Source organism: Symphalangus syndactylus, chromosome 16 (genome assembly GCF_028878055.3).
Source record: "Symphalangus syndactylus isolate Jambi chromosome 16, NHGRI_mSymSyn1-v2.1_pri, whole genome shotgun sequence".
Classification (NCBI taxonomy): Eukaryota; Metazoa; Chordata; class Mammalia; order Primates; family Hylobatidae; genus Symphalangus; species Symphalangus syndactylus.
In genome coordinates, this window is record NC_072438.2 from 48,511,109 (window position 1) to 48,530,150 (window position 19,042).

General features: G+C 42.8%; 1 pseudogene; it reads right to left on the reverse strand.

The window, feature by feature from the left end:
• LOC134732737 (high mobility group protein B1-like) overlaps nt 1–19,042 on the reverse strand; it is a 45,602-nt pseudogene that overhangs the window by 110 nt on the left and 26,450 nt on the right.

The window sequence follows — 19,042 nt, forward strand, 5'->3', positions numbered from 1 at the left end:
TTTGGCTCATGTACAAAAAGTCAAATATCCATTGACCTCAGCTACCTGCAGCTCAGCGAGGAAGCCACTGATGATCAGCAAAATTCCTAAGCAGCAAAAGCAGCAGCACAAAAATTAAGATTCCATCAGCCACGCACTCTCTCACTTTGTCACTCTTCTTTGAACTCCATTCAAAAAATAATAATAATAAGCATTCTCAGTTCTCTTAGCTCTAAGGAACAGATTGCAATGTGACAATGGATTCTGGTGGGAATGATGAAGGAAATAGAAAACTTTCAAAGGTGAACACAGGAATTCAAAATATGTGCGTGAGCCAGACGTGGTAGCTCATCTTGTAATCCCAACACTTTGGGAGGCCAAGTGGGAGGATTAGAGTTTGAGATCAGGAGTTTAAGACCAGCCTGGGCAACATGGCAAAACCCTATCTCCACAAAACATAAAAAATTAGCCGCGTGTGGTGGTATGTGCCTATAGTCCCAGCTACTCGGGAGGCTTAGGTGGAAGGATTGCTTGAACTTGGGAGATGGAGGTTGCAGTGAGCCAAGATGGCACCACTGTACTCCAGTCTGGGCCTGACCCTGCCTCAAAACAACAGAAAATCAAGTGGCTTAGCTGGGTGATCCTGGCTCGAGGTCTCTTATGAGGTTGAAGTCAAGATGTTTTCTGAAGGATAATATGCTATGTGAAATAAACCAGTTACGAGCAGACAAATACTAGCCGATTCCACTTACATGAGGTACCTAGAGTAGTCAAAACCATGGAGACAGAAATTAGAATGCTGGTTGCCAGGGACAGAGGGAAAGAGATAATGGGGAGTTATTGTTCAATGGGCATAGAGTTTCAGTATTACTGGAAGAGAGGAGTCCTGGTGATGAATGGTGATGATGGCTGCACCACACGATGAATATATCCAATACCACTAAACCATATACTTTAAAATGGTCAAGACGGTACATTTTATGTTATGTGTACTTGACCACAATTTTTAAAACGGGAAAAAGAAAGAGATGTCATCTGAAAACTTGAGTGAAAGATCAACTTCCAAAATGGTTCATTGACGTGGCTGTTCACCATCAATGAAGACCTCGGTTTTTCTCTGGCTATTGGCAGGGGGCTCCAGTTCCTAAGCAGGTGGGCTCTCCCTTGGCTGCTTGAATGTCCTCATGACGTGGCAGCTGGCTTTCCTTAGAGCAAGAGAGCTAAGAGGGAGAGAGCCAGGAGGAGGCTGTATTGCCCCTTGATTTAATCTCCAAGCTCCTGCACCATTGTTGCCCCCACTTCTATTTGTGAGATGCAAGCCACTAAGTCCAGCCCATTCTCAAGGGAAAGAGATTACGTTAGGCTCCATCCTTTGAAGAGAGGAGCATCGAGGCACTTGTGGACATATTTTTTAAATCTACCACACTCCCATACAATTTATTTTTCCCAATACAGAACCCAGAGTGATCATTTATGTCAACTCTCTGCTCAGTGGCTTCTCATCTGATGCAAGTATTAATAACAGCCAAATTCTTACCATGGGCCTCAGAGCCCTGCATGCTCTAGTGCCTCTGCAAACTCTCTGACCTTACCTCCTACCCTTCTCCACTCCAGCCTCTCCAGCCTCCTCATTGCTCCTACATTCTGCCACTTCCTCAGGACTTTTGCATTTGCTGTTCTCTGCCTGGAATGCAGATTCTCCCAGCTGTCCAAATGGCTCATTATCTCATCTCCTTTAGGTTTTCACTCAAATGTCACCATCTCAGTGAAGTCATCCCTGACCACTCCATATTTAAAATTGAAACTCTCCCACCTTACTTGTTGATATGGTTTGACTGTGTCCCCACCCAAATCTCATCTTGAATTGTAGCTCCCATAATTCCCTCATGTTGTGGGAGGGACCCAGTGGGAGATAATTGAATCATGGGGGCAGTTTCCCCATACTGTTCTCATGGTAGTGAATATGTCTCATGAGATCTGATTTTTTTTTTTTTTTTTTTTTTTTGAGACAGAGTCTTGCTCTGTCACTCAGGCTGGAGTGCAGCGGTACCATCTCAGATCACTGCAACCTCCGCCTCCTGGGTTCAAGCGATTCACCTACCTCAGCCTCCCAAGTAGCTGGGATTACAGGCATGTGCCACCACGTCTGGCTGATTTTTGTATTTTTAGTAGAGACAGGGTTTCACCATTTTGGTCAGGCTGGTCTCGAACTCCTGACCTCAGGTGATCCAACCTCCTTGACCTCCCAAAGTGCTGGGATTACAGGCGTGAGCCACCGTACCTGGCCAATCTGATGGTTTTATAAGGGGAAACCCCTATAGCTTGTCTCTTATTCACTTCTCTTGTCTGCCACCATGTGAGATGTGCCTTTTACCTTCCGTTGTGATTGTGAGACCTCTCCAGCCACTTGAAACTGTGAGTCCATTAAATCTTTTTTTCTTATAAATTACCCAGTCTTTAATGTGTCTTTATCAGCAGCGTGAAAATGGACTAATACACTTGTACTACCTAACTCCCTCCCCTACTTTCTTTTCCTCCATAGCACTAATCCTTTCTGTCATCCTATATATTTTACCTAGTTCTATTGTTTTGTGTCTATCTCTCCCTCCTAGCACACAAGCTCCCTATGGGTAAGCGTATCTGTTTTGTTCACTACTCTAAATCCAGTGTCCAAAACAGTGTCTGGGGCAAAAGAGGGAGTCAGTAAATATTTCCGGAATGTTGGTAGCCAGAAGTAGAAAACACCTGAAGAATCACGCTTCCAAAATGAGAGTCCACTCTGGTCCTCAGAAGTTTATCTCAATGGGATAACCGATAAGAACTAAAAGCTGTTCCTGTATTTTGGACTAGGTAACCATATTTTCATGGGCAACAAGCACCTATCTGCCATCGCTGCATCTTCTGCCAGGGCAAGTTGGATCAAGTGATGCACTGATAATGCAGAAAGCAAAAAACATATGCCAACTAAGGTTGGGGGTGCCCAGGTTGAATTCAGCAAGACTGGCAATGAACCACATGATAACAAGGACATCTGCCTTGTGGAGTGAAGCAGAGTGAGTCCATGTAGGTTTTATTCTGGCTGTTGGGCAAGTTTAATGTCTCTCACAGTCTTGCCATCTTGAGTGCAGGCAACAGAACCAGCCTCTGCAGTGCGATTTGCCCTCCAGCTGCCCTTCAGGGCTTAAGCCCTGGTCTTCACTGCACAGCTTCACAAGTCAGTTGATGAAAATGCCGAGACTGCAAAAGCAAGCGTTGAAAGAATAATCTGCAAGGCACTGACACTAATAAAAAGCAACTCAGAGCCTGGGTGTGGTGGCTCACACCTGTAATCCTAGCACTTTAGGGGGCCAGGGTGGGCGGATCACTTGAGGTCAGGAGTTCGAGAACAGCCTGGCCAACATGGTGAAACCCAGTCTGTACTAAAAATACAAAAATTAGCTGGGCATGGGGGTGGGCACCTGTGATCCCAGCTACTTGGGAGGCTGAGGTAGGAGAATTGCTTGAACCCGGGAGGCAGAGGTTGTGGTGAGCCAAGATCATGCCACTGCACTCCAGCCTGGGTGACAGAGTGAGACTCTGTCTCAAAAAAAAAAAAAAAAAAAAAGAAAAAAAAAAAGCAACTCAGCTCTGAATGGCGGCAAGACAAGCTACCTGACCATGAGCACCACAGGAGATAGCATGTCCTCCACAAGCTACCTTACAGCCTGCCCAAAAAGAACTGGGGGTGGATATATATTGACCATAATTACATAGACACAAATGGACCAAAAGTAGGGCAATTTTTCTGCAACAGGTTATAAGAGGCATCTTAGAAAAGGCACAGGTTTTCTGGCCAGAGAGACCATGGACTATAATCCTGAGCCTCTTAATAAGTATTTGACCTTGGGCTGAAATGAGACTCCATTTCTTTCTCTGCAAAGTCGCAGAGGTAATACCTAATTAACTGGGCTGTTATGTTTGAAATGTTGTTAGTTATTTTTAAGTTATTGATACCGGCTAAAGTAGAGCCTAATGATTGTTGTGAGGATGAAATGAAATGCCATGTTGTAAAAGGCCTGGAATAGAGTCAGAACTCAACAAACGTTACTTCACTTTCTTCCCCCTACAACGCCTATGCTCTTCTACAGTGTTCTAGGGTGTACAACAGTCCTGCATTGCCCAGAACTGAGGAGTTTCCTGGGACAATGGACTCTCAGTGCTGAATCTGGAAGAGCCTGGGCAAACCAGCATGGTTGATAGTTCTAGTGCCACTTCACTTCACTTGCTCAGGCAAGACAACTGCCAACATTTTTTCTTTTTTCCCATTCGGATTCATTGAAAGAATGAGAATCTTTTCTTGTTCCACCAAAACCTAAACAAGACAGCCTGGACCAAGGATTCTTAACCTTTTGGAGGCCAATGATCTGCTTCAGAATCTCATGAAAGCAATAATAGTAAGAGCTGATATTTATTGAGTTGTGTGTGTGTCAGGCACTCTTCTAAATTAAAGGAGATTAAGTTAGTAACCTGAATGTATTAATTCATTTATGCTCTGTAAAAACTCAGTAAAGTAGGTACTGTTCTTTTACCCATCTTACACATGAAAAAAACGAGGCATGGAGAAAGTGACAGACACAGTGGAGGAGTCGGGATTCAGGCTCAGTCTGGCCCTAGAGATCATCCCTTGACCCACAGCAGCCTGCGTTCTTTACATAGTCTTTCCAGAAATAAACACACCAAGGCAGGCACAAAATTGGCGCATAGTTTCAGAGGACTGAGAGACCCTTTCATAGGTCCTGGATTAGGAACTGTAATCCATGCTGTATATTTTATGGAAAGTTCTCCCTCAAAAAATAATAAAATAGCCAGTGTGGTGGCTCAGGCCTGTAATCCTAGCACTTTGGGAGGTCGAGGTGGGCAGATCCCTTGAGGCCAAGAGTTCGGGACTAGCCTGGCCAACATGGTGAAACCCCATCTCTACTAAAAATACAAAAATTAGCTGGATGTGCCTGTAATCTCAGCTACTTGGGAGGCTGAGGCAGGCGAATCGCTTGAATCCAGGAGACAGAGGTTGCTGTGAGCCGAGATCACGCCACTGGACTCCAGCCTGGGTGACAGAACGAGACTCCATCTCAATAATAATAATAATAATAATAATAATAATAATAATAATAATAAATATTGTTGCCTGCATCATCTTTGCTCGAGCCTCTCTGAAAAGGGAATGGATTTTTTTTTTTCAAACAAATGCGAGTGATTGTGGTTTTTTTGAAGAGCAGTTCATTGTTGCAATGTTCAACACCGTAATTTCATTCCTGAAACATACAAATTTAACTAGAATGGTGAATTAGATATTTGTAGTTAAAGAGAGGAGATACTTTCATAGAAACACTTCCATAGAAAGTTATTTCATTAGTGTATTTTTTATTCTACTTCTAGAAGGCAAATAACAAAAATAGATTGACAGCAACATTTATTCTTAAAAGCAACTTCTGGGACCCTTTCTGGGGTTGTTGCAAATTGACTCCAAATACCTGCACCTGCCTACTGTTTCAGAGAGCATGTGATGTGACCAGATATACATTATTTAACACTTCTAGGCCCCAGTTTTTCCTAACAGATTAATTGGATTGGATTTACTCTGAGGTTTCTTTCAAATCTCAAAATTCTATAATTATCTGACTCCGTGTGAAGAACCATAACCCTGAGACACAACAAGTTTATTAAATCAGAAAAAAAAAGCCTTCTATTATGCCCACCAGGATACTTCCTACAGACAAAATTTTTTTGAACTAGTACGTTTAAAAGATCGCAATACTAAATTGCTAAATATACTTTTAAATGGATTTAAAGTTGTTAGTATTTTTATTTTTAATATTTGTTTGTTTATTTATTTATTTATTTATTAAGACAGAGTCTTGCTCTGTCTCCCAGGCTAGAGTGCAGTGGTGCGATCTCAGCTCACTGCAACCTCTGCCTCCCTGGTTCAAATGATTCTTCTGCCTCAGCTTCCCGCGTAGCTGGGATTACAGGCCCGTGCCACCACAAAGGTGTTAGTATTTTTAATGGGCCTATAGTATATGTTTGCTGTATTATTTGAGAACATTCAATATTGCCTTCTAAGGCAAAACAGATAAAGGTGAATGAAACTCATAAATGTTTAATGTACTGAGTAAGCAAGTAGCTTGGAAGACATAAACAGAATTCATAAGCTATGTTATCTATAGATGGTAAGTTCGTAACCTGTAGAGCAGATAGAAAGGAAGCATGGAATATATGATAAAGTGGATGGAACAAGTGAGCATGATATTTACAGGTAGAAAAGGATGAAAGGAGCAAGTCATTAGGAAGGACCATGCCACCAGGCCAACAGCTACATTCTCTGTAAATCAGTTACTCATTGAGATGTCTCATTCTGGCTCCACGTTTGCTCTGTTCCAGAGATGCTGGTAAAACCCAGAGCTGCTCAACAGGCTGACCAGAGAGCAATGCCTGTGGCCGGGTGCATCTGCTCCCTGTGTCTCCCTAGAAGACACAGTTCAGTGTTTGTGTTAGCTCCAGGAACCTTCTGAGGGCTGAGCTCCCTTTTCCAACCTCAATTCTGGTCCCTGTAACCACACCAATAGGGGAGAAAGCTGACGTAGAGATGAGAGAAAGAGACAGAGAGAGGGGAAGGTGATGGATGGAGGAGGACAGAACAGATGAGCACTGCTTAACACAAGACTCAAGTGTGGTCCTTCCCCTTCGTTTGTATCTTATCTAAAATACCTAAACTTGCCCACTTTTTCTTTGTGTCTTTTAAATTGATTTAATCAACTGTGTGGACTTGAGCACCCTGCTGCAAAGCTTCGTGTTTCACGACCTCTGTGATAGTTCGTCTAGTAGTAGACTTGAAAGTTACCATTACATTAAAATATTTTCCCACATGACGATGTCTTGTCTGATTGCCACACCCATTTCGTTCTCGCACTGGGCTAGAGCAGATCCTGGGAGGGCCCGGCTCTGTACTAGTAAAATTACAACATGGGACTGTGCTGTTGATTTTTCCAAGAAGTACCTTCTACCTGAAGAAGACTAAAATATGACTAAAAGGGGAAGAAAATAACAATAAGAGCTCTGAGACAGGTGAGAAGAAATACAATCAAAATTGAAGTACCAGTCTCTCACTCACCGTCCTTCCCAGTCCCCATTCTTAGGGCTTTGATTGTGCCGGGATGGATATTGACTTTAACAGACTGCCACTCAGTGTCTGGAAGTTGCCTTCTATGCTGCACTATGCCATACTGAGCTCACCATCCTAAGAGCTGTGAGACCACTCAGTTCACATTTTGGAAGACGACTTGGTTATAAAAAAAATTTAATAGAAAAATAAATAATTCTGACATCAATTTTCTGTTTAGACTTGATAAGGCTGTGTCTTTCCTTCCTGCCTTTGTCATCCTCATACAAGCAAGAAGCCCTTTGTGAGCTCAGAGGGCTGTTGTCTGCCTGCACAGAACTAAAAATAGACTTCCCGATGACTTCCAGCCAGCCTTGTCTCTCCTTCTAAGAGCCTTTTCTGCAAACAAAAGCAAAACTCCCCAATACACCAGGATCATGCCTGCCTCCTACCAGCTTGACCATGGCGAGGAGACTGGTCTCGGTAAGCCTACAGAGACATGAGGACTGTAGAAAAACTCATTCCCAAAATGCAACAACAGCATCTACCTTCTGTGCGGAGGCTTCAGAATGTAGTGGGTGCTAAGTAGGAACTATCCAAGGAGCTGGCTGGGGAATTGGGGACAGGGAGGACCCATGTGGTTGGCAGTAAGGAAAGGACAAGGGAACTACATTTAGTCCTGATGCTTGAATTCCAGCCATGAAGGTTAAGGCCATGTCTACTCACTTATCTCATGCCTCCACCTCCTCCTGGGCCAATTAGTCTAGAGCAGTGGTGTCCAGTGGAACTTTCTGCAATGATGGAAATGTGCTAGATTTGCACTGTCCAATACATTAGTCACCAGTCACATGTCATTGCCGAACAGTTCAAATGTGGCTAGCACAACTGAATTTTTAATTTTATTTAATTTTAATTAACTTAAATTTAAGCACCCATATATGGTTAGTGTTACCATATTGGACAGTACAGACCAAGAGCAAAAGATGGTCTTCGGAGTCAAACTTGGATTTGAATCCTGGCTTTGTTGCTCACTAGCTGTATGGCCTTTGACAAGTCACTCAATCTATAGAAGCCTCCGTTTCCCCATATATAAAATCAAACTTATGATACCTCCTTCAACAGATTGTTATGGGGATTAAGTAAGCTAATACATGGAAAGCACCTGGCACTTTGCTGCTCAATACACACAGCTTCCTCCAAATCAAACTTAAATTAAATATTGAGACATTTGGCAATGTCTGGAAAAACCCTGAGTTGCTACAAATGGGCAGGTGCTACTGGTACCAAGTAGGTAAAGATCAAGGATTTGCTACACATCTTACAATGCACATGACTACTTCCCCACCCTGTCCCCAAACAGTGAATTATCTGCCCCAAATGTCAACAGTGCCTAGGTTAAGCAACTTTTATGTAGACACACCCTAAGAATGAGACTATGAACTACAGAGCCATTTAAAGATCTCACCTCATCATTCCCTTGAGCCTTCCTTCCATTCCTCAAGAACCTCTCTCCACCTTTTACCAACCATCCTCCAAACTTCTACGTATATAAAAACCCCAAACGTGGTAAATTTTCTAAAGAATATACAGGCAGCCATGTTTATAGAGGCAAAATTCACTTCAGCAAATACAGTCAAAGTCAAGAATTGCCCCTACCTCCACATTTGCTGATCTCTCTGCCTGGAGCACTCCTCCCCTACATATTTTCATGGATTGCTTCTTCATCCCCTAACACTTATGAACTTTATCTCCTCAAATGTCATTTACCAAAGAGGCTTTCTCTGACTATCTTCTCAAAAATAGCACCCTACCCCCATCCCGCCATTGTCTACTCTCATCCTGCCACTGAAACACCTGACCACACTCCATGCTGATTTGCTTAGAATGGAAGATCCTCAGAGCATGGATTTTGTCTTCTCCAGTGTATCCCCAGGGCCCAGCACTGTGCCCATCACATAGTTGAAGCCCAGGAAATAGTTGTCAAATGAGTAAAAAAAAATTATGTCTAACCCAGTCTAATGGCTCCCATATTTCAGGTGGCATTCAATGCAATAATTTCCTCAAATATAAAAAAATATGTTTAAGTCACTTGGAGTTCTCAATAATAGAAGCTGATCCTGTCAGAGAGTAGCATGGGACATGTACCTGACTTTGGGGGAAATGAGCAAATAAAAAACCATGCCCACTACGGCAAAATGGGAATTTTCCTCTTGTTCCTTTTTCTGTTTTGCTTTGAGGTACAAAACGTTCTCTTATATTTATTTCTTCTAACATCCCAGTTTTACAGAACTGTACAAAAAAGTTTGGACAATTTTATCAAAATTGGTTTTTAAATAATACAATGTACTTTTAAAACTAATCATTTTACAGTCTGCTTCCACTGTTGGGAGAAACTCTGCCAAATAAATGGGATCTCCTCCCAGTAGGGAATTGCTCACTGGAGAGAGAGGCCATGTTATTCCCTTTGGGCTCCCATGGGTAGCCCGGGGACTGGCCCATGGCAGGAGTTTGGCCAGCACCTTGTTCTGCCCTTCCTACTACTGTTTCCTCTTCGCCTGTGAAACGAGCAGCCCAGTCCTGGGTGACCTCCTTCCAGGCCACATGATCCCTGAGAAAGCAATTGCTGAGACACTGTAAAGCTTGGTCCTGGGCTCCACTTTGATCCACCCTCCTATCCATCTGGAAACCGGGGCTCTTGGTCACCTGCCCCTTACATCCTTGGCTCTTCCAGAGGCTTCATTCAAATGGACCTGCCTCTTGCCTGGACCATGCCTTCTGTTATGTTGCTGCTGCTGCCATTTCCTGCCAATGAGGCGTGATTTACACTTCCCTCGAGGCCTTGTTTGACTGCTTTTTCTGCCCTACCTGGTTCTGCCATGATCTCCCATCAGCACTGGCTAAGGGAAAGTTGACTAAAATCCAACATCTCTTTTTACTACCTAGGCAAAGATCCATCTATATGCAAAGCTCTCTCTGCAGAACTCTTGGTTTTTGTACCATTCTGGTATTCCCAACACGAACTTCTTTTGCTAGATACATCGACTTCATAGTTCTGTTTAACCTCTGGATAACCTCAATGTCATTTCAAAGTCACTTAGTTGGTCACAATTGTTGCTTAGTTTTCTACCTACACAAGGTAGAAATCCCTACTGTATCTAACTCTGAAGATAAGAGCATGTGTTTTTTCTAGCTGGAAATTGTACTCATATTATTCTTTACATTGTTAAGGTGCTTTGTATTTTTCAAAGATGTTTCTTATACTGATCTCAATAATAACACAGAAAAAGATTGTAAGATTTCCAAGAGCAGGAACCATCCCTAGCTTATTCACGACAGAGTAGGTATTTCAAGTATGTTTCCTAAATGGTGTGTTCCATTTGCATTTCCTTGGATTCATCCTGGATTAGACGCCAAGAGACCTGATTTCTGATGCTGGTTTGTTTATAGTCTGCCAACACTGTCCAATAGAATTAGAAGGTTGGTCAACAACCACTTAAAATGTTCTAGTAGCCATACTTTTTAAAACAAGCAAAAAATACATTTTAATAATATATTTTACTTGATATACACCAACTATTATCTTCTCATCATGTAATCAATATAAAAAATTAATAAGATATTTATATATTTTTCTTCACACAAGTCTTAGAAATTCAGGATTTATAGTGACAACACATCTCAATTTGGACTAGCCACATTTTTAAAAATAGATTTCATTTTTTAGAATAATTTTCAATTCACAGCAAAATTGAGCAGAAGGTACAGAGAGTCTGCACATGCCCCTCCACGCACAGCAGTACAGCAGTGCATTTGTTACCACTGATGAAGCCACACTGACAGATAGTTATCACCCAAAGTCCATAGTTTACATTAGGGTTCACTCTTGGTATTGAACAGTCTATAGATTTTGACAGATGTATATTGATATTTATTCACCACAACAATCAGAGTAGTTTCACTGCTATAAAAATCCTGCCTTCCACTTCTTCATCCCTCTCTCCCCTATAATCCCTGGCAACAGCTAATCTTCTACTATCTCCATAGTTCTGCTTTTTTCCAGAATGTCCTATGTTGGAATCATATAGTAGCAATCTTTCCAGATTGACTTTTTTATTTAATAGTATGAATTTAAGATTCCTCTATGTCTTTTCAGTCTTTATAGCTCATTTCTTTTTAGTGCTAAATAATATTCTACTATCTGAATGTACCACAGTTTATTTATCCATCCACCTACTGAAGGACATCTTGGTTGCTTCCCAGTTTGGGCAACTATGAATAAAGCTGCTATAAACATTTTTGTGCAGGTTTTTACGTGGACATAGCTTCGAACTCATTTGGTACAATACCAAACAGCACAATTGCTAGATGGTATAATAAGAGAATGTTTAGTTTTTTGAGAAACTATTCAAATGTCTTCCCAACTGGCTGTTCCATTTTTTATTCCTATCAGCAATGAATGAGAGCTCCTGTTGCTCTGCAACCTCACCAGCATTTGGTGTTGTCAGTGTTCTGGATTTTGGTGTGTTTCATTTGCATCTCCCTGGTAATCTAGGATGGGGAGCACCTTTTCATATACATATTTGCCATCTGTATTAGTCCATTTTCATGCTGCTGACAAAGACATACCCAAGGCTGGGCAATTTACAAAAGAAAGAGGTTTATTGGACTTACAGTTCCACGTGGCCGGAGAGGCCTCACAATCATGGCAGAAGGTGAAAGACACGTCTCATATGGTGGTGGCAAGAGAGAGAATGAGAGCCAAACCAAACGGGTTTCCCTTTATCAAACCATCAGATCTCGTGAGACTTATTCACTACCACAAGAACAGTATAAGGGAAACCACCCCCATGATTCAATTTCCTCCCACTGGGTCCCTCCCACATAGGTGGGAATTATGGAAGTACAATTCAAGATGAGATTTGGGTGGAGACACAGAGCCAAACCATATCACTACCTGTATATCGTCATTGATGGGATGTCTGTGAAGGTTTTTGACCCATTTTTTTAATCGGGTTGTTTGTTTTCTCACTGTTGAGTTTTAAGGGCTCTTTGTATATTTTGTATAACAGTTTTTAAATCAGATATTTCTTTTGCAAGCATTTTCTCTCAGTTTGTGGCTTGTGTTCTCTCTCTCTCTTTTTTTTTTTTTCTGGACTAGCCACATTTCAAGTACTTAGTAGCCACATGTTGCTAGTGGCTACTGTACTGGACAGTACAACTTTAGATGGATTAACCTGGTAATGAGACAGAGTCATTTGGCCTCTGTGATAGGATATCCAAAAGGAAATACCTAGACCGGTCACAGTGGCTCACATCTGTAATCCCAGCACTTTGGGAGGCCAAGGCAGCAGGATAGTTTGAGGCCTGGGCAATGTAGCAAAACCTCATTTAAAAAAAAAAAAAAGTTTAAAAAAATTAGCTGGCTGTGGTGGCATTTCCCTGCAGTCCCAGCTACTTGGGAGGATTGCTTGAGTCGAGGAGTTTAAGGCTGAAGTGAGCTATGATTACGCCACTGCACTCCAGCCTGGGTGACAAAGCAACACCTTGTTTCTAATAAAAAAGAAATAAGTAAACAAATAAATAAAGGAAATACCTAATTGGTGATTGTTGGGTCCAGGAAGCTAGAGCTCAGAAGAGAGTTTGAGGCAGAATTTAAAGACTTTGGAGTTATCAGCAATTAGGTGGTAGCTGAAGCATGTAAGTGTATGAGACTACCCAAGGAAAGAATATTGACTGGGAAGAGAAGAGGGTCTAGAACTGATTTCCAAATTACCTGCCTACCAAACTTCTCCACTTATGTGATAGGAAATATTCTCAAACTTGGACTATCCCCAACTCAATTCATTATTTTCCCTTTCCTATTCTCCCTCAAACTTTCTTAGCCATTCACCAACTTGCACCAGCTGGAAATCTAGAAGTCATCCTGAACTCGTCAGCCCCCAGGGCCCATCTGTGGCCAGCTCCTGCTGATTCTATATCCTAAATTGCTCTTGCATCTGTCCCCTATTGTCATCCCCATTTCATCAACTCTTACCTGGATCACTGCCATAGCTCCCTAACTGGCCTCTCTGTCTCCAGTCAGGCCTCACTCCAATATATTCTGCACACTGATGCCACAGTGATCATTTAAAAGGTAAATCTGATCATGTCACTTCTCTGACTTAAAATCCTTCAGTGACTCACCATTACATTCATAATAAAGTCTAACTTCATCATGGCATACGAGGTTCTCATGTTTACCTTCCCAGCTGCATGCACACATACCCTGAGCTCCAACCACACCAACTGCCTACCAATTACCCGATTGTTCTCTCACTTGCTCCCACTCTCTTGTTCTCATTCTTGCACATACTTCCTTCAACACCCTTGCTCTCTGTATGAAGCTGGGCATCTTCTCCCATATTACCACAGCATGACTTTAGTATTATTTTGTAAGTGTTGTATATTCGTCTGTCTCTGCACATAGACTGTGAACTCTCTGAGGCCATGGATTGTATCTGTCATCTCTGTATCCCCAAAACTTTACCCAGTGCTTGGCAGAAGGTGCTTGATACATTTTATGGAATAACAGAGCAGAAGGGCCAACCCAGTACCCAAGAAGGATCAGGCAAGCCTATCACATAATATCACTCGAGGAATTTATCCAGGGTTAAACTGTTGGGAGAGAGGAGGAAGTGGCTCCACAAGTATTGGAGGAGTGAAACATTTAATGCTAAGCCATAATATTTGGGATTTTTTTATGGCTTTACTGTGGCTTAGTGACCAAATTAGAGATGGCGTGGTTAGGGAATTAACATCTCCAACACACAAACCCACTATCTCAGTCCTTTTTGTGCTGCTATAATAAAATATCATGTAACAAATTACCCATAGACTGGGTAACTCGTAAGTAACAGAATTTTTTTTCTCACAGTTCTGAGGGCTGAAAAGTCCAAGACTAAGCCACCAGCAGATTCAGCATCTGGTGAGGGCCCCTTCTCTCTACTTCCAAGATGGCGCCTTGTTGCTCCATCCTCACGTGGAGGAAGGTCAAAGAGCAAAAGGGATGAACCCTGTGGGAAGCCTTAATCCTATTTATGAGGAAGAAGCCCTCACGAACTGATTCACCCCCTAATTCACCCCCTAAGGCCCTACCTCTTAATACTATTGCATTGGATATTCAGTTTGAACACGAATTTTGCAGGGGACACAAACTTTCAAACCATAACACCCAGCAAAACTCCTGGCTTGTTCCTGTGCACAGTCCATCCTTTCTGTTGTCCTTCATCTACCATTCCAGAGTGGAGCCTCACATACTTCTACTGGGTCCCCAGCTTCATTTGGCAGGCCCTGTATTTTGATGGAGGGTGTCCCTTCAAGGAATTCTTGAATCCACAATAAATCCTTTCCGGGCCTTTGGAGTCAGAATGTCTTACTTTAGTTGAGACCTAAAGAATTCTCCAAAACTGAGGAAAATTACCTCAGTACACCCTGGGTAACAGTGTGGGAGAACCGAGACAAACATTTTGGATTGCCCTGGTGGGGATGTGGCATTGAGCTGGCATCAGAAGTTAACGAAAGAAATGAGTGGGTTGAAATAGGCTGATAGGAATCTGGTGTGTCGCTTAGTGCAGCATCCATGTCACACAGGGTTTCTTACTGCACTCAGTGATTACATCTTCCCGGGGAAGCCTTCCTTGCGCCCAACTTCCAGACACCCACGTCGTTCCATTACTGTCCTTACCAATATGAGCTATATGATTCCTTGTATAGGCATCTATCTACTCTCCAGAGTACAAATCTTGCCTTCTTTGGAGAGAAAACAGAGTATTAAGAATTTGGGTGCCAGAATCAGACAGACCTAAGTTTGAATCCTGGCTCCACCAATTACTGCTTGTTAAGGTCTTGGGCAAATTGACTCCTGTGTGCCCCAGTTGCCTTGTATTAGTTTTCTGTAGCTGCTGTAACAAAGTACCACAAGCTTGGTGGCTTGAAATGACAAGAATGTCTTCTCTCACAATTCTGGAGACAAGGAGTTGGAAATCAGTGTGAGTTGGCTGAAACGAAGGTCTCAGCAGGGCCGTGCTCCCTCTGGAGGCTCCAGGAGAGAATTCTCTCCCTGCCTCTTCCAGTTTCAGATGGCTGCGGGCATTCTTCCACCCGACTGCCTCACTCCAGTCTTTGCCTCTGTGGTCACATTGCCTCCTCCTATTCGATATATATCGAATCGCCCTCTGCCTCATCACATGAATCTTATCAGAGGATGTATGTGACAGCAATTAGGGCCCATCTGGATAATCCAGGAAAATCTCCCCATCTCAGTATCCTTAGCTTAATCACCTCTGCAAAGACTCTTTTCCCAAATAAGATAATATTTACAAATTCCAGTTGTTTGAACCTGACATTTTAGGGGCTGCCATTCAGTCTACTACATTCCCTAACTGTGAGTTATATATGTATTAAAATATTATTTTTATATTTTACTATTTAACTATCAATGAAAATAGATGTCCTATTCAAAATCTGAATATGAATTGTTTTTGTTTGAGTTCCCCCATCCCCACTGCCCCTGAGCAGGCTGGAGACCAAGGACGTGCATGCAAGTAGTTGGGGCGTGGGGGAAGTGGTCCCAGGAAATAGGAGGGTAGAACTAGGAAGAGTGAAACAGAAATGGAGGGAAAGTCAATATAAGCATACGTTGTTGAGCTAGCCATTCTGGGCAGCTGGAGCTCAACCTTGCTGGTAACCTCTGAGGAGCTGTGTAGATGACCTCTGAGTTGTCCTTTTGAGGGATAGAGGAGGGGAGCATTTATCCACCCTCACTCACCTTCCATGGGTCCTGTGAGCAGCTTCCCCACACTTTCAAGCTTGAGCACACATCAGAATAGCTGAGCAATTTCCCACAGGTAAAATCCTTGGCAGAAGCAGTGAAACCCCAGGGCAGAAAGTGAGAGATAAGTGGTGTAGCTGAAACAAGGTACTGCCAACTTATACCTGGAGGAAACTGGTTGTCATGGCAACAGCTAGACTAAAAAGATGAGTCAAGAAGATATCAGATGAGGCATACAACGGTCCTGTACGTTTAGGGTTGTTGTAAGGATTAAATACCACAAGGTATGTATCTAATACATGGTAAACCTTCAAAAGAAACAGCCATTATTTTGGTTAACGTGGTTACTAAATACCTATCCTTATATCACATGCCTAGCATAGTGCCTAGCACATGGGCAACTTGCAATATATCTTTGCTGGCTGGCAGGCTGAAGGAATGGAAGGAAGGATAAGTGGATGGATGGATAGGTAGATGGATGGACAGGTGAATGGATGGGTGGATGAGTGAATGGACTGACAAAAGCAAACGAACATGCCAGCGTATGTGCTTTGATATTTTCTCAGAAAGAAGCCACAAGTGTCTCTCTAATTAATAAATCAAGTAGTCGGATGTAGGAGCTGTGATGCCTCGGAAGAACATAATGAATATATAACACCTGAGATTAATGCTCTCTTAACCTAACTGGTAAATTTTTTTTCTTCCACTACAACCAAAGTTCAATTCACTTAGAATTTCCATTGCCCTGGACAATTTTGAGATTCAGATCTCAGTTGTTTTTTTTTGTTGTTTGTTTGTTTGTTTTGTTTTTGTTTTGAGAAGGAGTCTTGCTCTTGTCGCTCAGGCTGGAGTGCAAAGGCACAATCTCAGCTCACTGCAACCTCCGCCTCCCAGGTTCAAGTTATTCTCCCGCCTCAGCCTCCAGAGTAGCTGGGATTACAGGCACCCACCATCATGCCTGGCTAATTTTTGTATTTTTGTAGAGACGGGGTTTCACCATGTTAGCCAAGCTGGCCCTGAACTCCTGACGTCAGGTGATCTGCCCACCTCAGCCTCCCGAAGTGCTGGGATTCTAGGTATGAGCCACCGCACTCAGCCAGATCTCAGCTGTTTTAATCTGACTGGGAGTAAGTTAGGACCCTCATGGTGTCACGTGCTGGAAGCAACTTGACTTTTGATCTTAGAGTGAAATATTTTCTTTAGACCCATGTGCACTCTATTTTTACCCTCATTCTGGGGTGCAGGATTACAGATGAGCAACTTGACAATAGTCTTGTGAGAGGGAGTATATACTTCCTCATGTCGTCATCGTCTTAAACACTTCATGCTTCACCAAAGCTTACTAGGCAGCTTGGGAATCCCCCTTGTGTTGGGATCTAAGAATAAAAGATTCATATTTCTGCCCTGAATGAATGCACATCGTATTTGAAGAGATAGTGTTGTTACATAAAAATAAATAATGTTGTTAGACACTTATCATGAGGGCCTAGTGAATGCTCCTGACAAAACTCCTGAAGTTCTGGAATGGAGGAAGTGTGCTGCAAGTTAGGGAAGCTCATCAAATCTTCCTGAAAGAGATAGAGCAAGCTCAGGCCTTGAAGAGAGTATAGATGTGGATACTTTGAAAGGGGGCAGGAGGAAGCAATTCCAGGCAAGAGGAATCATGTTGGGTAAGAACTCATGACTCTTTCAGGGGAGCTCAGGCCAGAGGCTTTTAAGCAGATGAGCCTGCAAACAAGAGAGGAAAAAGTATTAGTGCTCTCCCATTCATCATAGCACAAAGAAGAAAGGCTGCTACGCAGAGCAGAGCCAGTCCACCTATTTGTGATCTGGTGGCTACAGTGCCAAGAACAACTTAATTTGGGGCTTAGGCTAGTGAGATCACACTTGGCTAACTTTCCTCCAGCCAGATCATGGTTGGAGGATGCTCTCCGGAAGACTGTTAAGAAACAAAGTCCTTCCTCTCTTAATGTTTTAACCATATGCGTTCCATTTCCCCTGCCTCTGCCTGGTCTTCAGTGGAAGGAAAAGATTATCCTCCTGGGTTTACTCATTTATTCATCTGTTCATTCAACAAATATTTATTGAGCATCTACTTTGTGCTAGACTCTGTGCCAAGCACAGGGAAGTCAACTTTGATAAATGCAGAGTTTTAAGATGTAAATATGGGGGGTTGCTTAATCAGAAAGGTGGGGGAGACCTGAGCTAAGCTGAGAGCTGCTCAGCTGAGAGGACAGCAGGATGAGCTAGAGTCAATCAGGTGAAAATGTGGGGCAAGATCATTCCAGAGACAGGGAACAGCTCCTCTAATGACCTTGTGGTGGAAGAGAGCAAAACTCATTTGGGGAACCAAGGGAAGGCCAGCTGAGACCAGGGCAGAAAGACCAAAAGCGGTAGAGGGCAGGATGAGTTTGGAGAGGCAGACACGGCCTGATGAGGTAAGACCTTGTGGTCCAGGCCACGGATTTTGGCTGTTAGCCTAAGAGTGATGGGGAGCCATCAGCGACCCAAGTGAGTGCTGTTTCTGTGAAGCAACAGAGTTGGCTACCAGGCTAGAGTGGAGCTAGTACATGCTTTGCTAGTGTTAGTGGCTCAGGCATCTGGCTTTATGATAGTAAAATATAAAATAGTTTGGCATATCAGTCTGCAGAGAATGAGAAAAGGGAGCAGAGAAGGGTATTGATTGAAGAGCATAATGTGGAAATTACACACACTATTTCTGCTCACATCCTATTAACCATAATACTCTCTTGGCCTCTCCTAGCTACAAGGAAAGGTGGGAAATGTGGTCTTTCTCCTAAGCAGCCCTACACCTGGAGCTAAAATTTCTACCACTTCTCCATAGAAGAGAGAATGATTATTGGGGAAGAGTTGACAGTCTCTGTCATAGGGCCCTTACTGATCTTTTCAGTCAAGGCCAATTAATAATACAGATATGCAGTCATTCAATGAGCACCTACTGTATGCCATGCTCTGAGCCCTATGCAGAGATTATACACATGAATGAGACACAATAACTACAGTCAAGTAGCTCATAATCTAGTGTAGTGGAATTCAAACTGGGTCCCTTAGTCACCTGGGAGGTATTAAATATCCCAATGCTTAGGTCTCACCTC